This window comes from Thermobia domestica, chromosome 2, assembly GCF_964235325.1.
Source record: "Thermobia domestica chromosome 2, izTheDome1.hap1.1, whole genome shotgun sequence".
NCBI lineage: Eukaryota > Metazoa > Arthropoda > Insecta > Zygentoma > Lepismatidae > Thermobia > Thermobia domestica.
This window is the reverse complement of record NC_137455.1, coordinates 18,316,786-18,329,697: the sequence shown is the minus strand read 5'-3', so window position 1 is coordinate 18,329,697 and position 12,912 is coordinate 18,316,786. Positions and strand designations below refer to the sequence as shown.

At 33.9% G+C, this 12,912-nt stretch overlaps 1 protein-coding gene across 1 annotated transcript in view; it reads left to right on the top strand.

Annotated features, from left to right (window-relative positions):
• Nucleotides 1-12,912, top strand: part of LOC145670990 (centrosomal protein of 104 kDa) — a 279,449-nt gene that overhangs the window by 533 nt on the left and 266,004 nt on the right. The gene's annotated exons all lie outside the window — the stretch shown is intronic.

Sequence of the window (12,912 nt, the reverse complement as noted above, 5' to 3'; positions counted from 1 at the left end):
TATATTATTGAACCAAATTTTACTTCTAAATAATCAGTATTAGTTAAATTAGCATCAAATGGCATACATTTCATATACATGAAGAAAAGAAACAATACAGAATATATTAACTGTTTATGAAATATAATAACTTTATTATTGATAAATTTGAGAATGATATGACGAGAATGAAACGACATGGTGTAGGTGATAGGATATTTACCTTATAAGGGAAGGTTTTCAACTCGGTGTGACTATTCAAAGCTCTCTGATTGATTATTCCGATCACCACAGAAAGTGTCCCTGGTCATCTTGAAAGGGCGATTTTAAAATAATTACAAAGAATTTTTTTTATTTTTATTTAAAATTTATTAATTCTAGATCTTGCGTCTTATAATTTAAACGGGATCTTATCTTCTACATACAGTATATTATATACCGTTCTATAGTATGATACATATATACACATTAGTATTTCTAGTTTTGAATTACCACTGTTTTTGGATCAAAAAATCCATTATATTTTAATAAAAGAAAATTTCTTTTAGACCTTATATCTGGAGAACTGCATATAACGCAGCCAAACTCAAACTATCACTTAACTCAGTATGAAGTGCTTACTCCGTATTATTATTATTATTATTATTATTATTATTATTATTATTATTATTATTATTATTATTATTATTAAAAAGTCGATTTAGGAGCCATTCAAAAATTTTGTGGCCCCTGATCCAAAAACGAATTATTGGCCAAGAGAGCAATTTTTGGTCCATTTTTTTGGGGGATCATTCCTAAAATTATTGTTATTACTTTTTCTCTTTTTCTTTTATAAGAAAAGGTTTTTGGTTTTCCATACTTACATACAAATATATATTGTAACTTAAGAACAGGTTTGTTCTGCATTCTTTTTAGTTTTGTTTGATATTTCTTTCACAAATATATATATATATGTGTGTATTTATTACGTTTTAAGGCTCTTCCTTGCGGCATAGGAAAAGAAATTCACTGCAAATATATATTTTACTAACAGTTGTATCGATTCGAAGACCACCACGAAACCATCACAAATTTAACCCATTTCGCAAACAATAACGACGGACAGATATCCCTACAAATCTGGGTTCCTGTTGAGAACAAAATTGAAAATTTGTTACCTCGTGGCTATGTGGTTGGCTTTTGGTGTTTTAGTCCCGGGTTCAGTACCTAGTGGTAGCTCAAAAGGTTCTAATTCCACAATAAGCTTAAGTCTAAGCCTCAAATAGCCTCGATGCTGATAGGGATTGATACTAAACGCCAAATTAACCAATTAACCAAAGTGGATAATTTGGAATAAGCAGACATGATTGTTAAAGGTTGACCCGTAACACAATTCACGAGAGACACCAAAAAGAAATTGATACAGAACCAGAGTTACTCATGGGCCAAAATAAGCTACAACTTTAGGGGCAGTTAAATTTTCTCGGACTGGCTCTGGAAAGTACCGGCTCTGGCTCGGACTGGCTCTGGATTCGGACTGGAAATATATATTCTGGCTCTGGAAAGTACAGAAATTTCCTGATACTGAGAAGCTAAATTTTGCAATAGCCTGGGCAGGCAAAAATGTTAAAAACGGGCCTGGATGGATATACAGGGTGTTTCAAACCAACGCCGACAACGTTTGGAAGGTGATACCTGACATCAAGATAAGACAAAAAGTATAGACCAACCTGGGTACGCAAGTGCTTCCTTTCGGAGTTATAGACTACCGAAAACATGAAAAAATGAACTTTAAAAGGTCCATGGCTCTAAAACTATGGGACTTACCGTAGTCGGATCAAGACTTCACTTAGGAACTAATATGTGCACTATCCAGAAATCCATATTTCAGAATCTTGAGGTACTCACGCAACAATTTTTATAGAGGAAGTTTGGCTACGGGCTAATTTGAAGCACTCACCAACTCTATAAAAATGATGCGGAAGTACCGCAGGATTCTGAAACATGTCTTTTTGGATAGCACACATATTAATTCCTAAGTGAAGTCTTGACCCGACTACAGTAGGTCATATAGTTTTGAAGCTATGGACCTTTAAAGTTCATTTTTTTCGTGTTTTCGGCAGTGTATAACTCCGAAAGGAAGCATTTTTGCACCCAGGTTGGTCTATACATTTTGTCTCATCTTGATGTCAGGAATCACCTCCCAAACATTGTCGGTGTTGCTTTGAAACACCCTGTATATTAAGGGTATTTACTTCTCAGGTATTTGTCTATTTATTTATTTACTTTTGTAAATCGTTCAATAACAATAATAATATGAGAATTATACAAAGTAGGGAAGAACATTTAAAATGCTATTATATAAAGAAATCTTGTTTCCAAGACCTTGCATGCAATAAGGAAATTTGAGTACCCAGCGATTAAGGTGCCATAAACTTCATATTCAGATCTCTGTAAGAAAAGACTCTAAAACTATTAGCTTGTTATTTTGTAGAGATGCTTCACAAAATAGTAAAAATGATTTACTTTCTAAATTTTCAATATTGTTTTCTTGTCTTTAAGTTATCAATACAATACAGTTATTATTTTTAGGGAGGCACGGTGACTCAGTGGTAGAGTGCTTATCGCTGAAGAGTACGGTCCCTAGTTCGATCCCCGGCAAAGCAAGTTTGTGGTGAACAACATCGTGCTCGTGGGTTTTCTCGTGGTACTCTCATTTCCTCCCACTTTCTCATTCCACCATTTCTTCTATCATCATTCACTCGCTTTAATCATCGTCTCCCTTAGCCTAGCAAGTATAATCGTGGGACGTTAAACTCAAAGATTTCATTTCATTTCAGTTGAGGAGCATACTACGGACTCTTAAAGATAAAATTAAGTATTACAAGTATTTATTCATTCTGGCAAAAAAATTGAAAATAGTCACTTTTTCCGATATTTATACTTACATATATACATTTATACTTGACTGAACTACGTTTTAAGTTTCATTAAAATACTTTTCTTGGCTCCGTATTGAATAATAATAATAATAATAATAATAATAATAATAATAATAATAATAATAATAATAATAATAATAATAATAATAATAATAATAATAATAATAAATTGTTATGCTGCCACACTAAATACATTATATTCACTCTGAACTAAAGTTGGAATCCCTACGTAGCATTTACTGCTCAGCCAAGATAAGGAGACTAAAACGTGTGCTATTAAATAATTCAAGGAATATTTTTTGTTTTGAGGTGGTAACCTTAAATGTTATGCAATGTGCCACACCTTGCATCACGGGTTACATAACACTTTAGGCGCTTTGCAAATTTTTGTAACCACTCTGTTAATTCTGATTTGGAAATGTTATGACTAGAGTTGTTATTGATATGCACTTTAAAAAAACACCGTCAAAACATGCATTAAAAAATGCGAAAATATGCACGAAAATATGCAGTAAAAGCGTAAATATGGGTTAAAATATACAGTAAAGAGATAAGCATTCTCGTATAATCCTTTTCTACTTTTTATTTATTAACGTTATTTTATCTGTTACTGTAAACGAGCATGTTTAGTGTGAACGAGTTACAGTACAACAAATTGGTGAATGTGTAGACAAAAGTAATACGTAGAATTGTGCCTATATTTATGTTAAAATAACAATTGAACATAAAATAACACGAATAGTTAGTGAACTTTCTATATTTTCTGCAGAAAATGTTTTCGCTTGTCACATATTTCTTCTTCTTCTTCTTCTTCTTCTTCTTCTAGTTATTATTATTATTATTATTATTATTATTATTATTATTATTATTATTATTATTATTATTATTATTATTATTATTATTATTATTATTATTATTATTATTATTAAAGTGTTTTGCCTTTTTGTAGGTCCTGGGACTAATATTTTTTAAAATTCATTTTAGATTTGGGCCTGGAAATGTTTCTTCCACGTTTCTCAATCTTCAGCTTCCTCTTTTAATTCACGATATTTTCTTCTGTTTCCCGATCATCTATCAGTTGTGTTAATCTTCCTATTTCTCGCTTTCCTTTTATTTTTCCTTCTATTGTGGTCTGAAGAAGACAATTTCTTCGCAAGATGTTTCCAATCCAATTGGATGCTGGCTAAAAGCATCCTCTTCTATCCTATCCGTTTTAAAATATCTTCGTTTATTATTCTCTGTCCGTTTTATCTTCTCCATCTTCCTCTAACACCACATTTCGAAGCTCTCTAAATATTTCTTTTCTAACTTCCGTAATGTCCAAGTCTCTGAATCATATAGTCCAACACTCTATATATACAAGTTAACTAACTTCTTCCTTAATCCAATATGAAGCCTGCTAGCTAAGAGTGATCTTTTCTTGTTGAATCTTCTTTGGCTATGGCAATTATTGACCTGATCTCCTTGGTGCAGTACGCATCTTTCGTCAAAATACTTCATATATATCTCTGAACAGAAAATGATTTCAGTGTGAAAAGTTGTAAGAGGGCAATATTTTAATGATAAAATGTCAGTTACCGAGAAGCCGAGAAATTCTAGATTCATTATTCCTTGAAGCACTTGATTTACATGTTATAGACCTTTCATCCTCTACTCCCTTTTTTCAACATTTGACTCTGCACTTTACACAAATGCTTTTCCAATTGCTCTTGGAAGCATTTGTGTTGTTACTAATAGGATCAGTTGTATTTCTGTGGAGAGTTCTGACCCGAATTCTTTTAATTGTGTTATCCACTTCAAAATTTAATTCTTTGCTAAATCTCAGTTGCCTTTTGATATTGCTAACATTGCAAGTCTCCAGTCTTTATTGAATACTTCTTATTTTTGAAACGCATGAATGACTACTTCAAATATATACCAACCAATAACGGTCTCAAATTTCTCCCGGTGAAGACTTTCAATACATGAAGATGAAAGTAATATTGCGAATATGCTATTGTGCTGTCAAAATGTCTTGAGCCGTGGCAAAAATGCGAACTAAAGCTCACACCCCGACACACCCACGCGTTGAGCCAATAAGGGTTCAGCAGCTGCTAAGCGAGAGAGCCTTAGCGAAAGAGAGTGGAATTCCTTCAGCCGATAGCAGCGCCTGAAACGGAAGAGTAAAGTGTCAAGTCAATGTGGTATATTTATAGTGGCCTACGTGGAGCAAAATCGGATATATACCCTATACCCCGGTGGAAATTTTGATGCTCTTGACAAAGAGTGGGAGATCTGCCCCGGGAAACCTCCTGAAATCATCATTGATATTAACTACTTATATTTATGTAAAAGCACCACGGAGGAGTCTTAACAATGTTAGATTTGTTCGCTTTACCTGATTCTTTACAGAAAACCAGGAACGCAGTGAATTATTAAATGACAGTGAAGAAAAGATTTTCGAACCGTGTTCATGTGAATTTGTTTTTTAATGTTTGCGTAGAGGGACATGGCCATACTGATCCATATTTACAGAATTTACGTAAAGTTTTCAGATTTGCTATTTAGAGAACGAAACAACAATTATTTTCTTCTACTAACATAAAAATAATAAATACTTGTTTAGCACATACTTTACAGTACACATATTCCCCATCAATTAATAAGGTTTCATCGCGAATCAACCTCTGCTTGAAAATGACTTCTGGTTTGGAAATACTGTGCTTTTGGCATCGCGATCTCAAACACGATGTACAGCCCGTAGCAAAAAACCTGCAACATGAGCGTGTAGGTTGATTGTGAAACGACGAAGTCTTTTGCTCCAAAATAAGTGTGCAGGATGTCGAGGTTTTTCCTTGCGTGATTCGTGCCACTTAGCGTTATGTTGATTCACTGCGCTGTTAGGCGTAGTTTCACAATAAACTTACATGCTCATGTTGCAGTTTTTTTTTTCTGCGGACTGTACACATAACAGAACAATTATATGAATTGGCTTCATTGATTGACAGAATTATATTGCTACTCTTGAAATGAGTCATGGCTGTTGGCAAATAGATAACAAGTCTTGTTTTATCCTCATCTAAGCACATGATTCCCGCACCATTTTTTTCTTTACTTAACCCTTAAAATTAGGTGGAGATATTTCAATAGATAAATAATATATTTTAAGCGCCCCTATACTAAGCCATTGGGTATCTATAAACTCGAAATTCTTCCTTCCAGGATTTTATTAGAGAATGAAGTTTTAAAACATGGGAAACATACTAATTCTATGTCTTATGCAATATATGTAACGACGGTAGACTAATCTCCCAAATACGTATTATATGCACTATAAAACTTCCTTATTTCAGTTCTAAACTAGCTGTAGCGTATATATATATATATATATATATATATATATATATATATATATATATATATATATATATATATATATATATATATATATATATATATATATATATATATATATGAAGACAATGCATCGATATCACATTAGAGTGAAAACACAAATATGCAAAAATCCTAACCTTAGTAATGACTAATGAAGTTAGCCTTTTCTCTGTTTATGTAGATATAACTAATTCTATGCCCCATGGAACTAGGAAGTTCAATATCGTGTTCACAAAAGCTCTTTATTGATTTATATCCATAATCAACTGGATCCAGTTTATACTTTGTATTCCTATTTCTGCTGGATCCATTTTAATATTATCCTCCCATCTGCGCCTAGGTCTTCCTAATGGTCGTTTTCTGATTAGATTTCCAGTTCAAACTTTGAAAACGTTTCTACTTTCTTTCATTCTGGCTACATGACCTACCTACCTGAGCCTCCTAGACTTTTTTTGATGACTTTAACAATGGTTAACGGTATAAATTATGTACTTCCTCATTATGAAGTTTCCGCCATTCCCCATTCCCATTTCTCTTGGATCCGAATATTCGTCTCAGAATTTTATTCTCAAATTGCTGCCACACTAAATACATTGTATTCACCCAGAATTAAAGTTAAGATCCGCATGTAGTATTTCATGTTCAGCGAAGATAAGGAGACTTGAAACGTGTGTTATTAAAAGAAATTCAGATTTTTACAAGGTGGTAACCTTAAATGTTATGCAACATGCTAAACCTTGTAATCGCAGGTTTCATAACATTTTAGGCGGCTTGAAAATTTGTGTAGTCATTCGATTACTTCTGACTTGCAGTTTCACGTTACAGTGCTTCTTCTCTGAAAATGTCAGGCTCGTCAGCACTGGAGTGAGAAACTAGTAACTAAGGTTGACCACGAGATAAGAGGTGAGTCTATCTCGTCTCGAAAAAGGTGTCGTGAAAGTGATATTTTCTCTCTAAAAGTATTTGTATTGGAAGAGCTCTATCTCATTTCCTCGTCTGCACCCATGCTAGTAATTACCAAGGTCTTCTTCACGATGTTTTGCAATCTACACGTAATTAGCAGTTATTTTATCCATGATAGCAAAAATTTTTTGCCCTCTTTTCGGAAATGAGATGAGAGTATTTTCAAATCCGATACGAAAATCGAGATGAGACTTGAAATTTCATGAGTTTCGTGGACAAAACTAGTTCACTCAAAATCTTAGATCTCTAACATTGTTTTAATGTTCAATGTTTCTAATATAAAAAACCTATAAATTAATAAAGTAAGAAGACTTTCTGTAAGATTTCCGAGACAAGAAAACCTTATTTTTCGTTTCATAGGCAACGCTACACTGCAGAGGATCTTCAAGGTGCAATTCACCCGAAATTGTTAACGTGACCGGGCGAGGAGGTGAAAATTGTATTTCCAACATTCATCGAAAATACATATGTTATCTGCAATGTATGTGGTTGCATATGCATAACTTACTATTAGTTTAATAAATGCTTTAAAAACTTACAAAGGTACTTCAATTTCGGTCATTTTTTTCTAACTTTAATGAAATATAAGCCTCTCTGTCAAGCTTTAATTTTGAACGCTCTCATTTCAGATTGCGTGATGAAGTAAGTACTTTTGCTCGCCAAACCTTAAATGAAACCCTACTTACGATATATCGAGATAATATGCAAAAAAGTGGCAATTTATCCCATATTTTATTTATACTTGTAGTAATAGCAGCTACGATATATTATAATTAATGATTAATAACAGAAAATACCATTTTTTTTTGAAATAATAACAAATTATTAATTAGATTGACGTGTTTATTCTGTGCAATTATTGATCAGAGGAATGATGCACAGTTTGTAACGCACTTAATAATGCTACGGATGTACTCTCAAAAGTTCGATTCCCGCTAAGAACACAATTTCCGTTAGGTTACGTTCAACATTGAACTTTCAGAAATAAAATGTTATTTTTAAGAGCTGAAACTATATAAATTGAAACAAAATTTGCAATAACATAATGAGTTCTCACTTGAAATGTAATCTTGGGCCCACCGCTTCGCTTTCTCTCGCTTTCTCTTTTTTTTTAATTAGTGAATAACGTAAAGACAAAGAAGAACATTTAAAAAGTAGAAAGTGAACCAGTTAATATTGTGCAGTCGCCACTTGCCAGTTTAAAGCACATTAAATATTGGGGATTTCTGAACTGACAAGTCTCGCCCAGGAATTTTTTTTTTTTTTTTTTTTTTTTTGAAAATAGATCTAGTAGCGTGTAAGATAATGGGATCGGACTTAAGTTGCTTTTGAATGTAACTGAACTCGTGCATAATAGAAATAGATTGTGATGTTAAAGGAAAACAGAAAGGTAAAAAGTTGAGTTGAGTTAATTTGATTTTGAGTTTAACGTCTCTTCCAGCAGTGAGGCTATATGAGACGTGGACCTACTGATTAACGTGGAATCCGAACCACTTGAGCTCCCGTCGGGAATCGAAAACAGTTCTCCCACACCAAAGGCGCGTACGCTAACTGCTTAGCCAGGAAGGAGCTCAGAATGGTAAGAAGGGAAAGAGCTTTCGGGATAGGTCCGTCTACTTATACTTACTAGTAGATTTCGTTGTTCCTTCCTTCATAGTTATTTCAATGGGCTGTCGTCCTTCCATTTGTGGGTCTTCTTTATCTCTTCTCGTGGACAGGTGGTGAATAGGTTGAGAATCTAAATCCAGCGCGGCTCGAATAGCGATGCTATTAAGGACTTTAATATTTCGTATTAGTATTTAAAATTATTGTATATTTTAATTTTAATTTTGAAGATTACCAAAGTTTATTTCTATTTGTATTGAAATTGCTGTTTCACAAAACTTAGTCTATCTGTAAAATGTTATGATAACGAAAGCGTTTTAGAAATTGTAATGTTATTGTAAATATGTACACATTTCGTCGGATAGCGTTATGTAAGTTATGTGAGATGCTGAGTGTTGACAAGATGCTCGGTCCGTAAGAGGTATTGGTTAGCAATGATTTGTTAAAAGAAATCTCATACACATGTGTAGTAATTTCTGCTTGAATTTTAGTAACCATGAGTTGTAGGGTAAGCACCTTTTAGTTATATAAATGCTCCACTGATCAAAATATCAGAAAGTGATAGAACAGAAAGTATTTTCTTCAAGGAGACACCATCTCATCAAGTCACTCGTATATACTCAAAGAGAAATGTAGAGTAACGCCAAGTTCTAGTATGGGTCTCTAAGTACTTAAGCAGTATATTCGTCGTATTACTTCAATAATCAACCAAGAATTCATCCAGGTTGGCATTTACACAACAGTTGCAACTTTACTCATCTGGTAAACATCCAGGTTTTGGCAGAATTCAACAACGTTAGCTATGGACCTGTTATCCTTTTCTTTTATTGCTAGAGAACAGTTACTCACTTAGACTCACATAATTGACATATCGTGACACAAGAAATACTTGTAAATTATTCATTGTAGCTTTGCAAAATTCAAGATTACTAATAAAACTCCAACTCACCAAAGCAATATATATATAAGATTATATTTTTGTGTTCCAGTTTCGGCTATGTTACATAGCCGAAACTGGAACACAAATATATAAAAAAACACTTAAATATGCATATCTATGACTCGAAACACATGTTGACTACATCTTTAAGTTATGTGTATAATTTACATTCTCGGTTCTGATTGACCGTGAACAATCAGTAGTGTAAATTCCCTAACAGTACCTAAGAGCACATTATAGGTGCGTACTTTTAGCACTAACAACATGGGTAATATAAGGTGTACCCTGTGTTAATGAGAACAATCTGGGAGTACTCGAGGTACTCTACTACAATTAATGCTACATACCAAACTAAATTTAGGAGAGTAATAACCCAGATTGACAATACTGATGTTTCTGCGGCGTTATACTTAGCCGAGATAAAGATACTTTTCAAAATAATGAAACACATTCTCAAAAGCGTTTAACGAACTGAAATAGACAATCTTCTATGAACTAGAACAAGGTACGAATTTCTAGAACTCAAATTTGTAGTTCAGCGTAGTTAAATGTTCGCCGTTCTAATTTTCAACTTTGACTCCCTTTCCAAAGCTTTTCCGACAGTTTTGTTCCACGTCTATCAGGTCATTTTCTGGTTGTTCGATGATCTCTTGCGTCGACGTTCAAAACTGTAGACAATATAGATTGACCACAAGTAAGGTGATGATAAGAATGCGGATAAAGGAAGATATCGGTTATTTTATTAATTAAGAAATATACTTGTAAGAGTGAGACGACAGAAAGTAGGAATAGGTTCTTGACTATAAAGTAAATGAACTGAAAAACAAAGTGGAATGAGACTTCAACATAGATTTAACGTAGATAATTTAGAGTTCATGATCTCAGCTAAGAAATGATAACATTTTTTACTAAGTAAGTCCAATTCAATACGATGAGTATTAAAATTACAATGTGCTGTATCAGCAGTGGTCTTGATATTATTCAAAACTTAAATTACTTAATAATTTTGCTAAACTTAAGTGACTTAGCAAGTACAGTAGAAAATATAAGTGAATGTACAGCTCCACACTGTCGAGTCTCTGGCACATAGATTATTGATGTGGTCAATATTACTGCCCAGCTGCCTTTAGCTAGGTTTCTCTTCCTCTTACATTGCCAGCGCGTCGGTCCAATGCCAAAACCGCGAATGTGCAAATTTTGCTATTTTCACCTAAGTGCAGTTTCATGTTATTTGGGGCGCACAGATTCCAATATCAAAGTCCCATTTGTGAAATATGAGTATATTAGGAGTTATCGTCAATTCCTAAATAGCGATGAGCAAATGCAAGACCAAGACCAAGACCGGGGTGGTCTTGGTCTTGGTCTTGGTCTTGCACATCCAGTCTTGGTCTTGGTCTTGCACTGGAACCCTTGGTCTTGGTCTTGGTCTTGCACACCCAGTCTTGATCTTGCATGCAAGAGTCTTGCAAGTCTTGCATTTAAGAAATCTTAAGCTTTTCATAGGTAAAGTTTACCATGGATATAAAGGATAATAAACTCTACAATGCGCCAATAGTAACGGAAATATAATGTATGTTTCTAAATGTAATATAGTTTAACTTTGTGTAAGTATCATAATAGTGTGACCTTTTCTTTTTTAATGGGTGCCACGCTTCACTACTTGTAAGATATGCCTAAATCACAACGTTTCGTAATCTATTTATATTTTTTAACAAATCCAACACTCCACTGGTTCTCAAACTGGGAAGGTTACCCCTGAGACGCATGAAAGAAAATCAAGACGGCACAGATAATTGAAATACCATGAATTGCAAAATTATTTTTGCACTCTAAAGGCGTCAGATTTTTCTTTTCAACCACAATTAGCTAATCTTTGTATTAATAAAACTTCCAATTAAATATTGAGATTTTGTTTTACTGATTCCAATATGTACTCTATGGGACAGAAACATGGACGTTACGCAAAAGCGATGAAAAAATTGCAGGTTTTCGATACATGGGCATGGAGTAAAAAGGAGAGAATTAGCTGTGTTGAACGGATGACGAATGAGAAGGTGTTAGAAATATTAGCAGCAGGGGAAAAAAGAAGAATTTTAGATATTGCTAAGAGAAGGAAGAGGAACTGGTTAGAATATTGGCTGAGGAGAAACTGTGTTATGAGGGACGTGCTGGAGGGTATTCTGGAAGGAAAGAGAGGGAGAGAGCGAAGGAGACTAGTTGAAGGAAAATATTAAAACAGAAAATTGCCACGTCAAGACGAAGAGACTAGCTGAGGACCACCGAACGTCGAAGCTTCTCAGTTGCACCAAGTAACCTGCCAATAATGGCAGAATAGCTATTATGAAGATGATATATTTAGCAATATTGACCAAAAAAGAGAGAGAGAAAATTAAAATAATAATTATTATAATCAAACCTCTTAATATTTTAGAATAATTTGAGTGAGAACTGAAAATGATTCAACTGTCTGTGTCTTTTGTGTAAATTCAATCTATATAAATACTTTTGACCTGTATTGGAAATGCACAATAACGGCATCAAACTCCAAGTTATTTGAAGTCTCACTTGTGAATAAGGATTACTAGCATCAATTACCCACTTCATTGGATTAAACTTAAAAAATAATAATAATAATATATTTTGTTACTCAGTCACTTTTTGCTATTAGTAAAGCGCTCTCTGATATCGGTCATTTTCGATTATTTTTATATTTATCTCCCATCCCCATCCCCAATTTGCAGGGGTGAATTTGAATTTAAACGGCATCAGAAGTGTCACTGTTCGTCTCAGAGACCGCAAAAACTAGGGATTCGGCACTAATATAGTTCATTGTCAATAAACTTATATATCTCCTTCACCCCCATGTTGCGAGGTACGGCATCGGAAAATTCATTGTTCATCTCAATGACCTCAAAAACCATGAGTTCGACATTGATAATGGTAATTTTTGATAATTTTATATATCTTGTTCCTTCCCCAAGTTGCGGTACTGAATTTGCATTTAAACGGGATCGGAAGTATCACTGTTCACCTTAGCGACGCCGAAAACTATGGATTCGACACTAATATTTGGTCATTTTTGATCATTATTATGTATCTCCCTCTCCCCAAGTTACGAGGCTGAATCTG